The sequence below is a fragment of the Coccinella septempunctata genome, chromosome 1 (assembly GCF_907165205.1).
Source record: "Coccinella septempunctata chromosome 1, icCocSept1.1, whole genome shotgun sequence".
NCBI classification, from domain to species: Eukaryota; Metazoa; Arthropoda; class Insecta; order Coleoptera; family Coccinellidae; genus Coccinella; species Coccinella septempunctata.
Window position 1 is genome coordinate 11267980 of NC_058189.1, and position 24971 is coordinate 11292950.

The window sequence follows — 24971 nt, forward strand, 5'->3', positions numbered from 1 at the left end:
TGAGTGAGAATAAAAGAGTTTTAAAAAATAGTCCATTTGATTTCAATGAATAGAAGTCCTAAACCTCTGAAAATCTTTCTGCTGGGTCGAAAAGGAGAAACGAGCTAGATTTTTTTTTTTCGCCTTTACAGTATTTTGACAGTAGATTTTTGTCCTATACCATTTTTTCCGATTCGGCCCTGATAAAAAGCTATAGCCATTTTAAGTTTTCATAATGAGCTGTGCCATCCTTGGAGAAACAAAATTATCTTCAGAATAACTAGCTAAATCTGAGACACTACACATCTGCAGATCTTTCAAACAGAGTTGTTTTCAGCCAAAGTACCCAATTTTTCAAATTTCACTCATACTTTTTAATTTTTAAACATCCAATTACTCGAAATCGGCCTATTATACGATAAAATATGAAAAATAATCTTATTTTACAAAACGTTGAAATATTCATTAGCAGTGGCGTAGCTTACCTTGGAGGGGCCCTGTATCAAAATGTGTTGAGGGGCCCTAAGGAAGGGTGAAGTAAAAATAAAAGTAGCAAAAAATGTTCGATTAGTATCGAAATGATTATATGTACTTATAATTAAAAGTTCTAACTCATACTTGGTGCTGGGAGCGAAATAATACACAAACAAATAACATACAAATAATATAAAATAATATACAAACAACATAAAATGATAAACAAACAAAAAATAAACAAAAAATACCAAAAATTAAAGATACGCTTTTCTAGCATTTATTTCAGCAAATCTATTTATCAATTCAGCCGTAGCTGATGACGATTTCAGTTTTTTAAGTTGTTCCCCCTCTATTGATAATAACGACATGTCTGACAGCCGTTTCTGTCCCATAGAAGTCCTCAGATAATTTTTTATGAGTTTTAATTTTGAAAAACTCCTTTCAGCGATTTTGCAGTTGTAACCGGAAGGGCCTAAAATAAAAGGCATGCAGTAATATCGTCCGGAAAACTGGATGCAGGGCTATTGAATTTTATCAGGACTAATTCTAAAAGTTCTTTGATGGCACGAATTTTCAGAATTTCAGATTTTAAGTATTCATATCTATCTGAATGATCGATTCGGTGTAATGAACGGGATTTTGAAATGAATGGTTGTCTTAGCAGTTATTCTCAAAAATGCTATTGTAAAACCTATAAGAGGTTTTGGATAACATTTTTAGGAATTTTCTGCTTACAGACATTCGGGGGCCCCTAAAGCCTGGGGGCCCCGTATAACTGATACCGCTGATACCGCGGTAGCTACGCCCCTGTTCATTAGACAGCGTCCAACTTAGTTTCAAGAGTTGGGTTCTTTGGATTTTTGGTATTTTTATGGTACGTAATGTTCATAATGAGAAAACTGGAAGACGTGGGTGATATCTTGTGTTCGAAAAAGATTCATAAAATAAGAAATTTATTTCATTCGATAGAACCGTTTGTAAGATGAAACTGAAAATAATTTTTTTTATGGTTTATCTTGTAAGCCGAGCCAATTCGGAAAAAATGGTAACAGAAAAAAGTGTTTCTTTTTACCTGAAGAATCTACTGTTGAAATAATATTAGTACGAGTCAAAAACTCACCCTGTATATCTGAAATGGTGAGATCTACCTACTAGATTGCAGATAGTGATATTTCAGTTAAAACAATGACATTTATAATACCTAAAAAAACAAAAATTCTCACCGTTTAAATTAGCTGTAGGATGAGCTTCTACACGAACAAATATCTTCACAATATCGAAGTATTGCGTCTAAAACTTTATTCATTGAAATTCAATAGATTTGTTTCCTTGAGGAAATTCATGACTATGTGGAGTGCAGATAACCCAGACTACTAATTGCTCTCTAATTAGTTGGACACCTAATGGGTTAATAATTATTCACAAGATTCAAGTGTAATCTCTTCCTATATAAAATCAGATTGTAATCTGACTATGGTTATAATAGTGTATCGATGCCATTTGTATAGAAGACAGGCTTATTTTATTCATTTAGAATATATGTATTTCTCGAAGACCAGACCACAATTGTGCACTTCTCTCCTCTGTATATTTCATTCTTTTTTTTGTTGATAATACGTTACCCATATGACAATCGACAATTATAGCAAAGAAAACTAGAGCAATAGAAAATGTAACAGACGGCACCGTATTTAGATTTATTTTCGTTGAATATTTGCCTTATTCCTAAAGTTGAAATATAATGGCATTACCCACACAAAAACTGGGACAGGTGATGAGGAGTGCCTTGGGTGAAGCAGTCCATCCAGATCCATCTGAAGATGCCTATTGGACACTCATGGGACGTCTACTCAATTTAAAAACACAGTTTTTTGGGTGGACTTAGAAAAGTTTATTATTTTAGACAAATTGTGGATTTTAATGGAAAAACAAATGAAACTAAATTTCACGAAATCGTATTCTACTTTTGCCACCGATAGCTCCACCATCTTGTTGGTTGAAAGTTGATTAGCTGTATTTTCTTCTGAAGGTTTAGTTGACAAATCTAATAACGAAGATATATTGACATTTAGTTAGCCTAGACCAGTTCCATGCATAAAAAAATATTGCGTTACCAAAGCAACGAACAAAAACTCATTAAAAGTGTCAGTGTGAAGTTTGAGGTCAAAAAAGTAAACCAGAGTTACGAAATAAATAAAAGAAAGAAGATGTCCACCGAAATTGTGAAAATCCGAAAATTGGAGTATCGAGCCATCATCCAGTACCTGTACTTAAAAGGGTTTAGAAGTAAGCAGATTTACGAAGATATGTTTTACCCTTGGTGATCAATGAATCAATGTCCTTCGTATGCGACCGTGAAAAATTGGACTGCAAGCTTCAAAAGAGGTGAATTTTCCATTGAAGATGATGACCGATCGGGAAGGCCAGTTTCTGTGTTAGTCCCCGAAAATAACGATGCAGTTCATGACATGATTTTATAAGACCGTCGAATTGGGCTAAAACGGATATCTGAATCACTGAATATTTCATGCGAACGCGTTCATTATATAGTTCACGTCAATTTGGACATGAGAAAAATTGCTGCAAAATGGATCCCCAAATGTTTGAATGTTGACCAAAAGCGTGCAAGGGTAGAAGCATCGCGTTCGATCTGTGCTCGATTTGAAAACGATGTAGACTTCTTAAACCGAATTGTTACTATGGATGAGTCTTGGGTACATTTCTACCAGAAACAAAGCAAAAATCGATGGAATGGCGACACTCCAGTTCTCCAGTTTCGTGTCCAAAAAACCGGATGAAAAAGTTCTTGCATCAGTTTTTTGGGATTGCCATGGAGTATCATGATTGATTTTTGGATAAGGGTAGAACAATAACCGGAGATTACTATTCGAAATTACTGACCACTCTACGAGAAAAGACGCGGAAAACTATCCAAAGGTGTTTTGTTTTTGCAGGACAACGCCCCTGCACACAAAACTCATGTTGCCATGCAAAAAATTTCTGATTTAGGGTTTGAATTTCTAAAACATCCCCCAAATTCACCAGATTTGACTCCATCCGACTATCATCTCTTTCCTCAACTAAAATAAAGTTTAAAAGGTCGTAAATTTTTTTTCCAACGAGGAGGTTATAAAAGCTGTGGAGGTCTAGTTTGCAGAGCAAGAAGAAACATTTTTTTTGAAAGGTCTAGAGACGTTGCAGGTTCGCTGTAATGAATTTATCCAATTAAGAGGAGAATATGTTGGGTAATAAAATATTTTGACATTAATTTGGTTTGGTTCCATAGTAAGCTAAGAATTTTTCAATATATCCTCGTATTGTATTTTATTTTTTTCTTGGGAAAGATTCACAAAAATAAATCTTCCAGGAATCGGATGTGTTATAAAAATTGCTCATCAACTGAGAGAAAAAAGAATGCAGAAAAATGAAACTAAATTTGACGAAATCTTATTCAACATTTCTGGTACACTTTTTCAGAAATCACACATATTATTGATATGATTGATCATATTTATTTTCCCATAGTTGAATATTTCTACCAAATTTCGTGAAAGTATTGCTATTTTGGTGTCGATTTCTCAACTCTTATGGTGCATTAATTGATAAAAAGTGATTCTTTATAATTTATTCGATATAGGTACTATGTTATTCCTGGAACTGAAATGGACATAAAACACCTAAGCTAACCGTGTTTCACGACCTTCCGTCAACACATCTGAATAGGTGAGTCATAACACAGTGAAGTAAGTGAAGATTGTTGGAAGAGAAGAAATTCTATGTGGGTTGAGTGACTCAACATTGATTTCAAGGCTGTTGACATTACCGTCTGTTAGATCAGTCTTGGAGCCACGTAACGTACAAACAATCGTTTATCGAATGTTGACCAATATTATACGTACAAACGAATTATATCATTGCATTGAGGACTTCTGGAATGCTTCATTAAGTTTTAAATTGCGAAAACTTTCATTTTAAACACCAAAGAAAGACTGATAACAATTAAACAGTATGTATTTCATGATGTGAACAATTGATCATCATTTTTTTCTTCAAGCGTGAACGTTCAACCCTTTTTCAAGCATTTCAAGTCACAAATAGTCACTTTTCCGCAACAAAATATTAAAGAGTAAATTGAATAAATATCTATGCATCGAACATCACCGATGAGATAACCAGATATGTAATAATATACGGAATTGCGTCCGTCATTGCATATAAATTAATTAAAAATTGAATTCTGAATTAATTCATTTATTATTTACCTGCCTTACTGTGAAGGCGCGATCCATTTCTTATTCCATAATATATTCTAGAAGTCAAAAAAAAACATTTTTTTTCCTCACTATTTTTTTCGAATCAGCTCGGTTTAAAATATACAGGCTGTTGAAAAACAATAAAAAATGTCATTTTTAGTTGTATCTCTTAAACGGTTTTATCGAATGGAATGAATTTCGGAATATAGTTTTTCATTTATTTGATTAATCTTTTTCGAACAAAAGATGTCATCCACGTCATCCAGTTTCTCATTATAACCATTACGTACCATAAAATACCAAAAATTTAAAGATCCCAACGCTTGAAACTAAGTTAAACGCTATATACTGAATAGTTGAACGTTTTGTAAAATAAAAGTATTCCTCATATTTTCTCGTATAATGCGCCGTTTTCGAGTAATTTGATGTATAAATACATATCTGTGAAATTCGAAAAATTGGTTACTTTGGCTGCATACAACTACGTTTAAAAGATCCACAGATGCGTTGTGTAAAAGATTTTTTCAGAGGTGGCACAGCTCAATATGAAAAATTCAAATGGCTATATCTTTTTATCAGGGCCGAATCGGAAAAAACGGTATGGGAAAAAACTGAAAAAAGTATTTCTATGATCCTCAATAATCTACAGTTAAAATATTTGTACGAGGCAAAGACTCACCCTGTATATATATATACATATACCATACAGGTATACGTACAGGGTGTGGCGTAATGAATGGATAATATAATACTTGCGGATAGAGAACGTAAGGGAGGTCCAGAAAAATATTATATGTTTTATGTCTAGTAAAAGTCCCTCGGTTTTCGAGATATTCGACATTTTCGAAAATTCAAAACAATTTTACCCTTGACTACTCTTTTAGGTAGAAAGACTGCAATTAAAGCAATTTTTGGAATCTGTTTTTTGGATAGTATTCCTGGATAGATGCGCATGCATAGATTTTTTTTTCAAACAAAGATTCAACTAAAATTTTCTGTTTAGTTAATTTTTTTCCTAAGTTTAAAAGTGTAAAAAATAATACATATGGTTACCTGAGTGCCGAAGTAAAAAAAAAGTAAAGATAAATTTTTATTATAATGAGTCAAGGCTTAGTTTAATGTAAATTTTTTTTTATTTTTACCTGCTGAATTGAGACATGGTTGCCACTTTGAACATTTTTTATGAAATTCAAGTCAATGGAACGATATTTTAAAATTTGTATTTCCTCTCGTTTTCTTTCACTAATAAATTAAATTAAACCCCAAAGTTATGGAATTAATATTTTGAGTAAGTTTCAAGTAATGAAGTGAATTTTAGCACTCTCGTAATTAAGAAAAAAAACAAAATAAATTCCTATTACTTTGAGTCAAGATCTTTTTTTCTCAGTTACAAGAATGCTGAAATTTACTTCATTGCTTAAAATAAACTTAAAAACATTGGTTTAATAACTGTGAGGTTCAATAATGAAACGAGAGAAAATAACAATTCCACCATGGGCTCTAAAATACATGCTTTACACGTAACGGATGATTGCTTTATTCTGCTTGCATATCAATAATTCTAAAATAACTATCGTTTTATTAAATTAAATTTCACAAAAAGTGTCAAAGTAGCCACCATGAGCTCTAATAGATGCTCTACACATTCTAATCAATGATTGCTTTGTTACTTTGGCACTCAGGCAACCATTTTTTATACAGCACGTTATAATTAAATATTGTTCCTAACTCTTGCGGAAAGTTGTATCTATTATCCCGCACAAATTGCCGTTGATCGAATGATTCGAAGCAGAGTTCGGGCTAGCAGTTAGGAAAATAACTATTCCATTTTTGCGGTGCACTGACCATCCTTTTTTTCAAATCTGTATTTTATCAAATCTTTGATACGAGCTGATAATAATAATTGCTGAGTGATATTTTGATATCGTCATTATTTGAAGTTTCGCCGGTAATTGAAGTTTTGCTTTTCCCTGAGATGAAGAGGATAGATAGATTATTGTAATATATTTCAGGTTCGAATGGGGAGATGTTGAACAGGGTGTCCGCGCCATGGGGCAGCGGTCGATTACTCTAATTCTATTACCTTTACAAAAAAGAGTTTCAAATAAAACTTTCCTCTTTTTAAGTAGAGCATCTCCTAAAATCATTTAGAACTATACAAAGTTTTTCGTTTCTTCTACACAGCTATCAACTTCGTTATTTTGAATGGAACACCCTATATATTTTTACAATTTGGAATTCCTTGTTAAAGTTGAAAATGAGTTTGTTAACACAAATTTGACTTTTTAATCATATTTTGACAGTTTGAGGAGGTACCGTCAAACGGGGTGTAGTGGGTCAAGCGTGTTTTTCCGCATATTTTATAGCGTAACTCATAGACAAGAACCTAAATTGCCGCGAAAAAAACTCTGTGTCTACCGTTACCTCTTAAGATTGCTAACTCGTGCCTTGGATATAATTCTGGATGGTTAGTTTTCTCCCAAAAAAAAGTTTCATACTCTCTCGAATAAACAGTTTTTCAATTGTTCAACTTCAATTATATATTTGGCAATAACTACGATAGTTATTCTCACCTAAACTTTTACAAGTTAGTATAAACTAGTTGAAATGATATTCCCCATTTTGAAATCAAATGTACCACCACAGTTCTTTAGGAAAAATATTTGTTACATCACTCAAAAGCGATCACCAATGATTTAGTCATGTTTGACCATGATGCGTAAAGGCCCTTGTCGCAAAAATACCCTTTTAGTATATCCACATGCAGAGGATGTAGCTCTTGTGAAGAGGCACCAAATAATTCGCAAAATCCACCTGAAGCAAGTTAATTACACGTGGCTGGCACATCTTTACTCTGGAAGCCACAGAAGAGAGAATTGAATCTCTACCTATATGGAGACTGACTAGAGTATAGAGTACATTCATATACCTTCAGTGGCGCAGCCAAGATTTTGTTTTGGGGGGGGGGGCGTTACACCGAAAGATCGTTAAATGTTTGTACTAGAAAAAAAACTGAATTTTTTTTTTTCACTTAAAGGCATCGACTGCTATGGTCATTAGCCTTGGGGAGATCATTTCTCCCATCGTCAGAATTTCGTATGAAGACCTGTAGCTGAGGCTTTATGCAAAACATAGAGTGTATAGGGTAACTAGACTGATCAATGTATAATAAATATGACTGGAGTAAAATATGACTAGAGTGAAATATGACTAGAAGAAAATATGACTAGAATGGAGGTGCATGAATATGACTAGGATAATTGAAATTCATATTTTTTCCATCAAATGTGTCCTCTCTAGGAATTTTATAACTTTTTCTTCATGCTCAGACTTAAATTCCATTAAAACAGTTTCAATAGTGTCGATCATGTTCATTTCGTACAGCTCGGTATTTTTCACATTCTAACAATAAGTGATGAACTGTGAGTACCTGGTTACACTCCTGGCATCTAGGCTGATGAGATCCTCGTAGCATGTAGAGTGATGTGAGATTTGTATGTCCTATCCTCAGTCTGGTCAAAGAAACATCTTCTGTACGACTTAGCAGATGTTTTCGTCTTCGCTTTTCCACCGTTTTTTTGACAGCCCTTAGTTTGGCATTGCTTTTGTCCCAGTCAGTTTGCCACTCAATCATAAATTTTTCTTTGTAATAAATCTTGAGGTCAGTTTGATTGACTCCACCTGAACAATTGTCTACGTAGTTCATGGTTACTGCTGCTCTTGCAGCTTGGTCGGCCATTTCATTACCTAGAACTCCGGAATGAGAGGGGGTCCAGACGAATACTACAGATTTTGATTGCTCCTTTAGCCATGTGAGGGAGGCCTGGATCTGAGAAGTGAGACCATCGCAATTGAAGGGATTTCGAATCTTCTCCAGGGAGCTCAAAGAGTCCGTGCATACTACATAGGAAGTACCGTTTGATAAATCGCAGTATTTTAACGCTTGCCACAATGCATACATTTCTGCTGTGCAAATACTGGAGGCTGGGTGAAGGTTCAATTAATGGGATGAACCAGCCACAAATATTTCACACGCAGTACCATCCTTCGTCTTTGAGGCGTCAGTATAAATTATTTCTGAAGTGTCCCTGTATCTTGATATCACCGACAAGAATGTTTGCTGAAGCAATGTTTCGTTAGTTTCTTGTTTTTTGAATTTAGAGCATTCTAGGTGTATGCACGGAGTTTCATATTGCCAAGGTATTTGCTCGTAGACATCAAGTGGAAATACCTGGGGAAGGTCATGCTGGTCTAAGATCGCATGCAGTCGGACTCTTAATGATTTCATGGAGCCCCGTTCCCCCCCTGAATTAGCAGGACCGAAAAGAACGGCATGTAATGGGTGTGATTTTTGAGCCCAAATTTTTGAAGTATGATTCATCATCAGTTGTTTTCTCCTTATGTTAAGTGGGGAAACACCGCTTTCCACAAAAACCGACTCCTTTGGACTAGTACGAAAAGCGCCTATAGCTATCTTCAACCCATTATAATGTATACTATCTAACTTTTTCAACCAGCTTTTCCTAGCAGATCCGTATATCACACATCCATAATCTATTCTTGCTAGAATGAGAGCTTGATAGATATTCAACAGGACTTCTCGTTCAGCACCCCAACTTATACCAGATATGCATCTCATTAAGTTTAGAACAGGTTTACATCTCACCTCCAGATCTCTTACGTGTGATGCCCATGTCAACATAGAATCGAAAGTAACGCACAGAAATTTCACCTCCCGTTTAAATTGAAGTCTCTTGTCTGCTAAGTTCAGCTCTGGATCATCGTGTGGACTTCGTAGTTTACAAAAATGAACTCCGAATGTCTTAGTTTTAGATAATTTAAATCCTCTTTTTTTGCAGTTTTCCATTAGCACATTGATAGCTGTCTGCAGGTATTCTTCGGCTTCTTGAATGCTGAGCGAGGAAAAGAACATAGCCAAGTCATCAACAAACATATTTCTCTCTATAAAATTGAATTGTTGGTATCTTTGCGGGGGAGTTGCCCACTTCCCCCACACCCTAGCTGCTCCAGTGCCTTCATTCAAAAGACTGTTTTTATGTTCGTTAGAAATTTATTTTCGTTGTTCATTGTATTTTGTTTTGAAACAAAACATTTTTAGTTTTACACAGAAAGACTAGAGTTTTTTTTTATTTTTTCAATGGTTTTAGTTCTGATTTCACAGTACCTGTGGGTCTTAGGACTCAAAATAGATTTTTTTTTCATTTCATCTGTACCACTTCTAACCTCGTGTAGTTAAAGTGAATATCTATTGATTTTTAAAATGTGATCCACCTCACCCCAAAGTACGAGGTGAAGTGGATCGCACTTCAACCAAAAAATTTCAAAAACTGTGCAGCCAAAAATTTTGGTAAATAGGCCAATCGATAGCAAAAGTATCATAGAATCTATATTATAAATGCCAGCCCATTCGCACTGATACTTTGAATCTCATTGATTTTTGATCCACTTCACCCCGTTTGACGGTACTTACATGAAGGACTTTGGCTCCGTTCCTATTCCATCTAATTGATTCAAATTTGGACTGTGTCTAGTCAAAAAATCAAACACTAAAAATTTTCTTTGTAAATAACCATATTATATACAGGGTCCACGAAAACGTAGATCTATTATCAAAACAGAAATTCATCGAAATCTTCATTTTTTTAAATGGCAACCTATATTTTTTTTCTGTTCATTATTTAAAACAACTAAAAGCGAACAAAAAATGTTTAAATAATGAACAGAAAAAAATATGGGTTGCCATTTCTGTGTTGATAATGGATCTACGTTTTCGTGGACCAGGTATATAATACAATTAATATATTTACAAAGAAAATTTTCAGTGTTTTATTTTTTGTTAGACACAGTCCAAATTTGAATCAATTACATAGAATAGGAACGGAGCTAAAGTCCTTCATGTGAGTACCTTCTCAAACTTTCAAAATATTAATTGATTCAAATTTGGACTGTGTCTAGTCAAAAAATCAAACACTAAAAATTTTCTTTGTAAATAACCATATCATATACAGGGTGCACGAAAACGTAGATCTATTATCAAAACAGAAATTCATCAAAATCTTCATTTTTTTAAATGGCAACTCATATTTTTTTCTGTTCATTATTTAAAACAACTGAAAGCGAATAAAAAATGTTTAAATAATGAACTGAAAAAAATATGGGTTGCCATTTCTGTGTTGATAATGGATCTACGTTTTCGTGGACCATGAATATAATACAATAAATATATTTACAAAGAAAAATTTTAGTGTTTCATTTTTTGTTAGACACAGTCCAAATTTGAATCAATTACATAGAATAGGAACGGAGCTAAAGTCCTTTATGTGAGTACCTTCTCAAACTGTCAAAATATTAATAAAAAGTCAAATTTCTCGGAAACCGTGGAGAATTCAGACATAGTTGTTTTGGCAAACTTATATTCAACTTTAACAAGAAATTCAAAATTGTAAAAATATATAGGGTGTTCCATTCAAAATAACAAAGTTGATAGCGGTGTAGAAGAAACGAAAAACTTTGTATAGTTCTGAATAATCTTAGGAGATGCCTACTCAAAAAGAGAAAAGTTTTATTTGAAACTCTTTTTTGTAAACTTAATAGAATTAGAGTAATTGACCGCTGCCCCATGGCGCGGATACCTTGTATGTAATATGAGTACATATCTGGTAGACGATGTCAGTTAGACAGTATTTAATAAATAAATTATTGCAGACGTCTTATTCGTCATAAGAAAAATCTGTCCATATCTAGCTCCATATGAAATGAGAAACTTGTTTTTTTGTTCTTATTTTTGGGTCAAGGGAATACACGGTAATGAGATCAGTTTTTCTAAGGATATCGGAAGAAGTAGTAGGAAGCAGCAAGAACAACGTGCTACGAATAGAAATTATAGCTAGCTGATTCATATTCACCATGAGACAATTGCTTATAATAATAAAAATGTAGGAGTTCATACAGTTATATTACGTACTAGACGGACAACGAAAGATATTATTCTATATATATATAGATATATATATAGATATATATAGTTAATATATATATATATATATTAACTATAAGTCGTTATGTGAGTGCGTGGTTAATGATAATTTCTAATTGCTTATGTTTCATGTTCAGATATAGGTATAAAATGACACTTTCAGAATTTTTATTACAAAAATGCTTTCCAATCCAGTCCATAGAATGGAATAATACAATACATACAACATTGCTAGACCTGATGATGGTTTCATTTTTTGTGTTCGTCTAAGTAATTGATTGAAATTCCTTCGAGGAAATCCGAACAAAATTTAATTGATGTGACCGATACTTGATGAAAATGATAATAACAACCATCATCAATAATTTTTTCAAGAATTCAAGTTCCATACTACACGGCAGGACACAGGTAGTTTGTGAACTAATTGAACAAACATTTCAATAGCAATGAGCACTAAAAATCAAATAATTAATTATAAAATTTCCAACCGGCAATCTATAAATGACAGGTTTCCAATGCCTTATTTATTGGAATAAGTCATCTTACATTATTGTTGAAAATAGAGATTTTTTTACTCAAAAAATAATTTAGCTGATGCCATGCATTAAAAAACATTCTTTCAGTTCTTCAGTAACATTGAGGTTGAATATTTACAATCAGCTGAAGGGGGACTGTAGGTAGCTGAAGAGGTTCATACTATACATGATCTAGGACGTAGAATTATTATGTATTTCGAAAAGTCAAAACCTGAAATATTTGTAATTGTGCGTTTTAAGACACTCTGATTCCGAAAAATAAATATATGTTCGTCTGACCTAAATCTAGTGCTATTCGACACATACTACATGGTTTTCGAATAAAATCAATTACGTAGGTTTCAAATTTGATATTTTCAGAAAAATAGGATTGAGAATCTCGTAACAACTTATTCCGTTAAAATGTTTTACAACAATCAATCACATGACTATAGTTTTGACTGTTTTTCAGTATTGGATGTCTGAAACTTGCCTAATTTTTCACAAAATTTGTCAACCACAGGGGCAGGTTCGAAATTGGCGCAGATCAAATAATTTTTTGAATAATATAGAGAGTGTATTTTCAAATCAGAAGTTGTTGTTTCAAGAAAAGATATGAAGATAATGTATACCAATGAGGAATTAAATTTGCACCATTTAGTTATAAAATTTCATTGATATTTCGTAGTTTACGACAAAAAATTGTAATTTCTTAATAAACTTTTTAGGGTTTTCACTCCCAATCTCTGAAACAAAATCAATTAAAAATGAAATTGACGATTTGCTCCTGCGTAAATTCTTGCACTAATTTGTCAGGAGCAAATTAACTAGAAAAAATTGTTGCCTGACAGTGAACTGAAAATAAATAACGTTGAAATTATAATTTTAAGTGGTAACGTTTCGGAGTCTATATCAGACTCCTTCATCAGACGAAAAATCTATTTTCGAAAATCTTCTGAATTGTGGCTTTTGTTTGACATTAATTGTCAATACATAGAAACAGAGACTGCATAGAAACGTTGATTCATTTAATTTTGAAATTACCGGATGACAGTTCCTTCTTCAGTAAATTGATCCAAATATGATTTTCGAAAATAGATTTTTCGTCTGATGAAGGAGTCTGATATAGACTCCGAAACGTTAACACTTAAAATTATAATTTCAACGTTATTTATTTTCTGTTCATTGTCAGGCAACAATTTTTTCGAGTTAATTTGCTCCTGACAAATTAGTGCAAGAATTTACGCAGGAGCAAATCGTCGATTTCATTTTTAATTGATTTTGTTTCAGAGATTGGGAGTGAAAACCCTAAAAAGTTTATTAAGAAATGCAGAATCCTCCCAGAATAAATTTCAATCGATATCCAAAAAATTGTAAGGCAGACGGACAATTCTCTTAACTCACTTATCACTATGATAACAATACGGCACAGCCTGTAATTAACATTATAAGCTGACATATGTTGTTTCCATTCATGTCGTTGTGATTTAATGGTATTTACATTAGTCAGCTGCAAAGAACCGGAGCAGGAATGTGATGTAACATACACCTATTCCGATTATCTAATTCAATTAAATCTTTCCTAACACTTGCATTCTGAATTTTTCATTGGGGACAGTGAACTCAACTTCTATTCCTATAATTATGCAAATCTCAAACCATTATTTTCCTCACACGTAGTTGATGACATTATTTGATTTTTCCAATCCACTTCCCGTCTTCGTACCGACATGATTAGTTTGGAGTATTCATTATGGAAAGTGAATAATGAGGAAAAATAATTTATTTATTATTAGTCGATGTAATTCTCTGCACTTTCAGGTAGGTCCTCATATTCTTTATTACGAAACAGGGATTCATATGACAAATTTTTCATTTATTACTTTTTGCATCGAGCTGCAATTGAGTCACTATGTTCACTATGTTGGTTCAAGAAACAAAGAGTTACCCATCTCTACAGCGCAGTGTCTGTTCAACATTTGCGAGTGTCACGCAGGCGCAGTACAACGCAGACCCGCTTGGTTCTGCACTTTCCTGTGTCCCTCACTGGTCTCATTTTCTCTCACATAAAGTGAATCAAGCTGTTTTCTGTTATCTCTCATTCCACATGGACTGCAAGAGTCCTAGAAAGTTGAGGACCACACGGTAATAGAGAGTTTAAGCAGCTAAGAACCTAAGACCTAATGAAGAAAACATTGTGATATAGTTGGGGAGCCGACAATGCCAAAGAAAAAAGCTTCTATTATGTATGCACTTTTAGCGGTCGGAAAAGCGTCTGCAGCTTTTCTAACATGTAAAAAAAATCGTCAGGTGTACATACTCGAGCGTGCAGATTAAGATACTGTATATGCCCTACGTATCTCTGATAATAAATTTATGTTAATCTGACAGTGGGGCGGAAAAGTTGAAAATGGTAAAAAAAAATCTTCGAACATGTCAGATTTTTGGAGGATATGTTAATTGGACCCAAAGGAAGCTACCTTTCAAGGGACTGACCTGAAGCAAGGTCACAACGGTCCTTCGAAAATGCAAAAAAAAATCGTTAATTGTACATACTTGAGCGTGTCAGATTTTCATACAGATTGTTAATCTCGATGTTGCAGACGTATTGACCCATTAATCTGACACTAATCAGAGGTGTTGTCTCAATCTGATAGTTTGAAGATGATAACAAGGTATTTTTCCAAAATATCTCCCTTTCTGTACCTCTAATCGTTTCTATATTCATTATGAAAGTTGTAGATTATAAAATTCTATACAACTTTTGCCTGAAGCAATTCTTCTTACCCTTAACCGTTTTCGAAGTAGAGGGTGATAAGGCCGAGGAGCTTAGCCAAACATAAGGAAAGGCCAAGGTCAATGGTCAATGAAGAAACCCGGTCTAATGTACATTCATCGCCATATATCTCAAAAACTTTCACAACGTGGAAAAAATTGCTTCGGACAAAATTTGTAGAAAATGTTATTCTCTACAACTTTTATAATGAATGCGAAAACAATTTGAAGCCCAAAAGAGGAAGTAATTCAAAAAAAGTGATTTTTTGACCTTTATGGCCAATTTTTTTTGTTTCGGCTTGCTGAAACTGTCAGATTATATTTTTTTCCGTTATTCTTGAATCATTAACTTCAAATTAAGAAAAAAAACCACCGCGCTCGAGAATATACAGGTGACGTTTTTTATTTGCAAGCTTTACGCCCTCCCACACATTTTCGACACGTTTAAATTGTCAGATTAAGAGAATATATACTTTTCAACATGTAATTAACCACATATATCTTAATCTGATACGCTCCAATATGTACAATTATCTTTTTTTTACTATTCTGATATGATGATCCCATCCTCGTCACCACTGAAGTGTCTTTTAGCAGTTTTTAATTTAGGTGCCGGATTAGTACAGGAAAGAAAGTAACTTAAAGCAGATACATATATTTTCTTTCGCATATGTACATTGACTAGTGCAGAGTTGAAACCCGGATTATGATTTTTCCTACAGTAAATTATATTTAGGGAGGGGAGATGCGCAAAGATATTTTCTATATTAAATATATTACACTGTCCCAGACAATTCCCCCCATATACAGGTACAGGTATAATTTTTGGTAAAGTTGCTCTACTGGGTCCAAGGTATCTCCCCGTATATTAATCTGATACGCTCGAGTAAATCCCGAATTTCCCTCTTGGGCTCCCCAACTATAAAGAGCACACGCACGGTTATGCCGTGAATTGCCATCTGCCAAATGGACTTATTCCTGACATAGTTTTAAGGATCTCTGTTCATACCCACCATAAAGTACGTTCAGTATTCCGAAACACAGATGTAGAAAGGAAAATTTATCATTGTTGTGTAATTTTTTGAACGCCATTTCAAGTCAGAAGAAATGCACACTAGCTTATACGGGGTGTTTCACGAGAGCTAGCCATAGCGTAATGAAACAGCTGCAGAATACAGACAAGCTAATGAGCGCTTTACTCCCCAAGAGCGAATTTTAGTGAAAGAATTACATTCAAACAATGCAATAGTTGCAATGCCTGCTGACCATCAAGTTGCAGCTATCTTAAAGCAATCCCCAATCTCAACAATAAAGAGGACAATTATTTTGAGTCGAAAATCGTCCTGAGCTACGAGGCGCATTTCCATTTGAGCGATTAGGTAAGTCAATAAACAAAATCTTCGTTTCTAACTATAGTCCATTCAAGAATGATTGACATCCCAGTAGGTCTTGAAAGTCCAGACGTAGCTTAAAATTTGGTCACAAAAAGCTTCAATATTTTCTGTAGTTTTAATCACAGAACTGGAATATATAAATATAACCTAGAAAAGCATTTGAAAACAAGAAATATTCAAATTCAGAGAATATTAATCAGTATTCAGAATTGATACAATGATGTTTCCAATTTGAACGAATAAATTAGGGATATAAACAGCAGCACACAATTCAAATTATCGACGGTCAGTGGCTCAGTACATAGATTTACATATGATAGGTATCTGTCCATTCACAATACCAACCTTAATTCCGCAACACAAAATCTTAACTTGTGGGCTATTACCAACTTAAATTCGATTTTCCATAGCCACCCGAGATGTCAATCATTCTTGAATGGACTATACTTTCGTTGGAGATACTTGAAGTCGCGGTTTTATGCCAAGAAGCCCCAGACAATCGCAGCCCTTGAAGAATATTCGACAAGAATAAGAACAGTTATCACCGAGAAGTCAGAAAGGCAGAAATAATCATTAAATCTGGCGGCAGGCACTTGACGGATATCATCATCTTCTCCTAACAAAAAAAATTATGAAGGTTCTAGTAAAGATTTCTATCGATCAAGTTAATATTTTCTATTTGGTAAAAATATCTTACAAAAAAACCCGCACCGAATCAGCCGTCACCTGGCACTGCTGTACCAAATTCTATAATATATTTCTTGAACGAAGTTGAAATTCTTCATCTTGGCATATCTCGCGAAATATTCTTTAAAATGGTATAAAGGGCATTTTATCATTAATAAATGCCGATGTAAAGGTCACGGTAATTTGTATATTCATTTCATTCTAGTAGAAAGACATCTTCAAATGGAATTTAGATTATGCATGGTTATTGCTAGTTATCCTTGAAAGGACAGATAGCATCAGGAATACGGACTTTTTAGAACTTTCCGAGCTCTACAAAATTGTAGTTGGCCATTTTTCTCTATCTCTTATAGTTTACATAATTTTTCTTCATCGTTTCATGTCTTCGTCAATATTCAAAGCATGATTTTTATCTCTTATTATAAATATTTGGCTTTATTTGCTGTGCATCATATGTGAACTTCAAGTCCCTTTATTTTTAACTCTTTCTGTGGTCCTAATAAAAATTAAACTAAAGAAAGCTTTTAGTTTGAAGGCACTTTGAATTTCATTATGAAACTGGCCGTTTGAATGGTCAAAAGACAAAGTGGGTCATTCATCAGATGTAAACGTTAGGAAGTCGCTCAAGATATGTTGTATTTCCTGAAAATGTAAAAAAACTGGACCAATTCCATATCGTGAAATCTTGAACTTTCCAATTCCGCAATGAACTCAAACTTGACCATAAGTATTGATCTCTGTCATTTTTACTCATACGGAGAAAATTCATCTGTGAATCTGCGAAAGTAGTAAGTGATGATGAGGAAATATCAAGGAGGTTAAGTAGATATATCCTGCTGCTGCTATAATTATTTTATTTGCATTAACGTCCAGTTTCATAATCAAATTTAGACTTCTTTAAAACTTAAAGCTTCTTTCAGTGTCGATTTTGTAGAGTAACGTTAAGCTTTAAAATTGAAGAGATTGTTTGATTATCAAACTGGCTGTAAATCGCCACAACATTGAAGTTTAAAAATTTACCTCATTATTGACGTGTTATGTTATGGATAATGGAAAAAGTGGTAGGATTTATTTGGTGTGGCTTATTCTAACCAACGTTTTGGTAACATTCAGTAGCCGCCTTCAAGAGATCTAGTAAAACCAAATTTGAATATTCAATATTCAGTCTGTAGGAATTGAAAAATATTCTGATGGGACCTAGGATACCTACTACAATTTCATTGCATAGCTTTTAGAATTTTTATGAACTCGCCAATACTAAAAACTTCAATTTCAAGGCCAGGACTAAAATCTGCTAGCAAATTTTGGACAAAGAATTCATTCATTTCAGAATTTCTTCCACGAACTATTCTCCTCTTATTTTCAAACTACTCCAGATTGTATATAGAGAATTTTATGGCCTGACCGAGTTAATTGTCAAAGTTTCAAGACTACGTCGATAGCACATCTTCAAATCAGTAATTTTTACTTTACTGACAATTAATGATAACCGGTATTGATCCATGGTTTCTTGCTAGTTGGATGTAAAAGTTTTCTATTTGGAATCATTGGGAAAGTTAAGATATGATAATCATTTATGAATGCATCATCACACATCACATATTGAAAGAATAAAAAAGTTGTGCATCGACATAATGAAGAATCATTATGTCATATTAACTAGAAGCGAGATATAATATAGGGTGCGTTAAAAAAAAAACTTATTCTCAAGTTTGCTTTAGCATTTTGAAGGTCAATTTTCTCTGTCTGATCATGGTGATTAGCTTGCCTTGTATATCTGAACTTCTATGGCACTATGTATAGTGAAAGTATACCTACCTATAAAATGATAACTTGAACAAAAAGAAAATTATATGATGTTCACTGACATGAGTTGTTTGATGTTCAAGTTCAACCACGACACATGTTTCGCTTTCATAGCATCTTCAGGTGGATGAAGATAAATTTCCTTACCTTACCTTCACCCACATGAATATGCTATTTTGATAGCGAAGCAGGAAAGGTTGTAAACTCAACCACCCTCCACTCCTCGTAGATGGTGCATAACAAACTCCTCTCTTCAATTCTACATGGACAGGGTGTCCCCTCCTTTTGGAAAGTATGGAGAAAATTTTGACGATTTCGAAAAGTTTTCCTAACTTTTTTGTCTTTGAAGTTAGAATCTGAAACTTGAACCTTCTACATGCACTTTTATACGTAGGCTCTACTGACAAACAATTTTTTTCCAATTCAAAAATAACAAATTCAATAAAAGTTTGCATTTAAAAAAACAAAAGTTTGTCTAAAAATTTTTAATTATACAACAAGAAATTTTTTTTTGAGATCGTGAGCGGATTCTACGTAAAAAAGTTCCTGTAGAAGGTTCAACTTTCAGATCTGTTACAAAAAACTTATGAGATCTTTTCGAAATCGTCGAAATCCCATTTTTTGCTGATCACTGAAAAAAGAAGGATCGTATATAGAAGGCTACGGTTTTCACCATTCTGTGTTTATCTGAAAAAGAGTTAAGAAATGTGATCGTTTTCGCTCTAGCTATTCTAGTTTCCGAAATCCCCTCACTGGACATCGAATTTGGGACACCCTGTACATTTCCTGCTGAGCCCGGCAGTTTAAAATAAAAAATTTACCTGATGGAGCATTTTTTCGACAAAACAGTAAATACCAAGATATTATTAGTGCATTACCTACTGTTTATTCACCTTTCATAAAGACCAATGTATAAGTACAGGGTGGGCAAAATTCGTTGTCTACTGAGGGGATCTCGAGAACTATAGCAGCTAGAAGAAAACGGACGACACATTCTCGAGCTCTTTTTTCTTGACTAATCCAAAACTGAAAACAGATCCAGCCTAACGTTCATCGATTTTGAGTTATGAACGAAAATTGAGAAATTGTCATTTTCAATGAAGCTGAATAACTCGCTTATTTGAACTCGTATTCGAAATCCGTTGTTACATTCTACAGGCACTTTTTTATGGAGAATTCGAATATGATATCATTAAATTTTTTCGTCCAGTCATTTTCGAGATACGACAGGGATTTCCGATTTTTCAAATGTAAACTATAGTTGAAAGTTCTCTCATTCTGCTGCAATTTTTTTGCTGATTTCAAAAATGTATCATATGTTGCTATTCACATCAATATAACATAAGAAAAAAAAATTCAATACTTTTTCTTGCTTCTCGATTCACTGTTGAATTTTTAGTAGGCTGGCGTAACCATAGCAACCGTTGAATATGCATTATATTTTGTGAACCTGAGCCTCTATGATTGAAATCACGGATTGCTGAATAAATATTTCGATGATTAATTTGCTATCTTTTGTTCTCGCGATGTTTGGCATGCTTATCTTACGATGGTTCTCAATTCGAATACTACCGTGGACAGACGTACCTATCTTTCATCATCTTACTTTTGTAAAAATTAAAGATAGCTTTCGTATTTTATTTATATTACTGACTCTTTAAGTTTCTTTCATGAATTGAAAAACGATAATTGAATAAATTTTCTTCTTTAATAATCAGACGAAAGTCTTTTACTCTCTTTTAAAGGATATCGATCTCGATATATAAAAGAAATAATTATTCGACAGTCTGTGATTCCTTTCACACAAGGTTGAGTTCACATAGGATTATGTGGAGTTCACAAACCATAATGCATTTTCAACGGTCGCTATGATTACGCTAGCCTACTAAAAATTCAACAGTGAATCGAAAAGCAGGAAAAAGTATTGAAGTTTTTTTCTTATGTTATATTCATGTGAATAGCGACATATGATACATTTTTGAAATCAGCAAAAAAATTGCAGCAGAATGAAAGGACTTTCAACTATAGTTTACATTTGAAAAATCAGAAATCCCTGTCGTATCTCGAAAATGACTGGATCAAAAAATTTGACAATATCATATTCGAATTCCTCATAAAAAAGTGCCTGTAGAATGTAACAACGGATTTCGACTACGAGTTCAAATAAAAGAGTTATTCAGCTTCATTGAAAATGACAATTTCTCAATTTTCGTTCATAACTCAAAATCTATGAAAGTTAGGCTGGATCTGTTTTCAGTTTTGGATTAGTCAAGAAAAAAGAGCTCGAGAATGTGTCGTCCGTTTTCTTCTAGCTGCTATAGTTCTCGAGATCCCTTCAGTAGACAACGAATTTTGCCCACCCTGTACATACAGGGTGTCCCAAAACTAGTGAATCAAACGTTACACCACGATAGAGTAGACCAAATATTATCGAATGACACCAACATTAGTTCTACGAAAATGTACCGTTTCCAAAATATTCAGAATTTTATTAAAATACCTAAAGTTGCCGATTTTCGAATTATTTTTCTTAATCGCAGGGACAAAAGGATAGCGATTTTAAATTATATTGAACTAAGATTATTGTTTTATCTCCCCTAATTGATATTATTTCAAGTAGTTAATCGATAACCTAAGTAAATGTAAATTACTACAATTGTTTTTTCTACATAATTTTTATTACTCAGAATGAACCCCCTCTATAGGGGTGATAATATGGGAGAAAAACGCAGTCGTTAATCACAAATTGGCCTTGTGATTGAAAAAATAGTTCGAAAATCGGCAACTTTAGGTAAGGTTTTTTCAGAAACGGTACATTTTCGCTCAACTAATGTTGGTGTCATTCAATAGTATTTGATCTACTCTATCGTGTTGTGACGTTTGATTCACTAGTTTTGGGACAGCCTGTATATTTGTCTGAAAATTAATTATTTACATTCTGGAAAATTCTTCAGTTTTTGAGAGTGCAGCTGTAACAATTCAGAACATGATTCATCTATTCAAATTATGCCTCCAAAATCAGTCTCTATAACAGTAGTAGCTACATAGTAGTCTAATGAGAGAATTCTTCTCAGATGTTACTCGATTTTTACACAAAATCTTCCAAAGGAAAAGGTGGAAGGTTGATGAAGTTGGGATGGTTTTTCATTCACTTCACATCTTCATGTCAATGGTAACTCATATATTTTTTTTATTTCACGGTTGTTATTACAAAAATGATAAACCAAAATCGAACCGGTTCTGATGGAATCCAGACGAGTTGTAAGCGACCTGGATTCCATTATTAAGAAAAAATCTCAATAAACTCACCTCAGACAAGAAAATCAGAGTAATCCCATAACACGAATAAGGCGCACAGTAGCGTAGACACGCACTAGCATTCACCTGGTGCGAAGCATTTAAAATGTCACAAACTCACAAAACGCCGCCGGTGATCGGACGTATACGAAATTAATAAGCGGAAAATCATACGAGTTCAGCGTGCCATTTAAGCACGTGTAGCTGCCAGAAAATGTCAAGCAGTCCCCCTGCTATACGAATTGCGTTGAATGGCAAAGATTGGAGCTCTTCTTCTAGACAACTTCGCCGTCGGCACCAGTGGGACGTGGTGGAAGGTGAAAGAGAGCGCAGGGAACGCCAATGAAAGGTTATACCGGCTTCGTAGGATATCGACACTTGGTTTACTTGAGCGATAAGGAAGCTTCTAGCTGCACCTGGTCAGGAAATTGTCGATTTCACCTGATACTGCGGGCGAAAAAGGGGTACGTTTTCATCGATGAGTGTTGAAACTGGGGCGATTCAAGGTGTAGAATATCGTTATTCCTAGAGGCGTAACAGCGGTGAAATTGATATAAGTCAAACAAGTGTGAATGTAGGTAAAGGTAATTCTTTGGTAAACGACTCGAATGGAATCGATCGTTCGTTTTGGAATTTCTTCAGAAATTTACGATTTCGGAGATCGATTCGGAACGGAAATCAATACCATATTGGCCACTAAGCCAACCCAGGCCATCGCTTAAGGGTGATACGGTCCTGGACGTGGCAATTCCAGAACAAAAATATACACTGCGCAAAAAAATTAACGCACATTATGGAAATCTCAAATTTATTCTACAACTGAAGGTGTTCTCAATGATAATTATTTTTATCAGAATTATGCATGCATATGTTATCCACTTTCAACGGTTTTCTTCAATACAGATGTTTTTTTCCCAGCAGGAATAAAAAAAGATGATATTATCAGATTTTGAATGTATTGGTTCCATTCTAAAATCAGTTGTTCTCGATCAATTCTAGTGATCGATAGTTTTTTTTTTTCGTTTTATTTTCTACACGCGATCGCTATGCAACGCGAAACACGCAATTTGACCCAAGAGGAATGTGCCCAAGCGGTAGTTTTGCGAGAAGAAGGGTGGACATATACAATAATTGCAGAAAAGTTTGGAGTTTCCCATACAAGTGTATCCAGAATGTTGCAGCGATTCAGGTAGACAGGTATGAATGTCCGAAGACCAGGACAGGGTAGACCACGGGTAACAACTGCCATTCAAGAACGTTACTTGAGAGTTTCTTCGTTGAGACAACGGTTTGCAACCGCTCGCCCCCTTCAAATTCAGCTTGGGCAAACTCATGAGGTGCAAATTAGCACTCAGACAATAAGAAATCGCCTCAGAGAATATGATTTAAGGCCTCGTGTCGCGGCAAGAGGCCCAGCTCCTACCCCAGCCCATCGAAGGGAGCGTTTGGATTTTGCGAGAGAGCATATCCATTGGAAAAAGGTCGATTGGGAAAGAGTTCTCTTCACAGATGAGTCTAGATTCTGCCTCTACCATTGTGATCGACGTTCCCTTGTATACAGAAGTCCACATGAAAGATATGCGCAGTGCAATTTCCTGAATACTACTGGTTTCGGGGGAGGATCGATTTTGGTATGGGGTGGAATATCTTTGACTGCTCGCACAGACCTAGTGGTCGTTGATAATGGAGCTATGAATGCTGATAAGTTCATAAGGAACATTCTTGAAGAGCACCTTGTGCCATTTGTCCCATACATTGGTGAAAATTTCATTTTTATGGACGATAATGCCAGACCCCATCGTGCGGGCATCGTTCAGGAGTACCTTGAAGAGGTTGAAGTCCAGATCTCAATCCGATTGAGCAGGTTTGGGATAACCTCAATAGAAGGCTGAGAAGTTCAGAAAATCATCCAGCTACTCTTAATGACTTAGGAATCCAACTCGGAGAAATCTGGGAAGGATTAGATCAGAACATTTTAAGATCACTCATTTTGAGTATGAACAGTCGTTGCCGAGCTGTAATTAACGCAAGGGGTGGAAATACCAAGTATTATATCACTTGTCAGCATTTCAGTATTTTGAAAATTGTTCATTTCTCTTCTTTCACATAAGATTCGGTGAAATCCTGAATTTTTCTTCCATTTAATGTGTCTTGTTTCGTTCAAAACCTTCCCGAGAGAACTAGAGAACATAAAAAATAAGTTATAAAGTCAATGTAGAGTTAACTTTCATTAAAATTGAGGTTTTCAGAATGTGCGTTAATTTTTTTGCGCAGTGTATTATAAATAGAAAAAACATTAATAAAAATCATGATATTTATATTTTCTCTTATGATGCGCCCTTTTCGAGTAATTTGATGTTCAAAAATAAAAAAAATCGAAAAATTGTGTACTTTGACCGAATCCAACTCTTTATAAAAAAGATCCACAGATGTGTAGTATCACAGATTTAGCTAGTCATTCTGAAGATAATTTTGTTTTTCCAGGCGGGGTGGCACAGGTTATTATGAAAACTTAAAATGGCTATCATATCTTTTTATCAGGTCCGAATCGGGAAAAATGGTATAGGAAAAAGTGTTAAGGTACCAATAAATACCTAATTATTATTATTATATCAATGTATTAAGATGAACAGCCACAAATACGCGCCAATTGTCCTGCTAATTGTTTATTCATGTGAAATTTTTGTTAAAAGGTGAAGTTCATCTTGACTTGAAACTTTCTTTAATTTCTTTTATTTATATAGATGCAAGATGATTTTTGTTGAAGAATTTAACAATTTTGTAATTATCC

At 34.3% G+C, this 24971-nt stretch overlaps 1 protein-coding gene across 1 annotated transcript in view; it reads right to left on the minus strand.

Annotated features, from left to right (window-relative positions):
* The window catches only part of LOC123315931 (unconventional myosin IC), a 44904-nt gene extending 22505 nt beyond the window's left edge, over positions 1-22399 (minus strand). Inside the window, exon 1 of the mRNA XM_044901842.1 lies at positions 22193-22399. The gene's annotated coding sequence lies outside the window, so the exon portion shown is untranslated. The remainder of the gene's footprint in view (positions 1-22192) is intronic.
* Positions 22400-24971: the final 2572 nt, after the last annotated feature.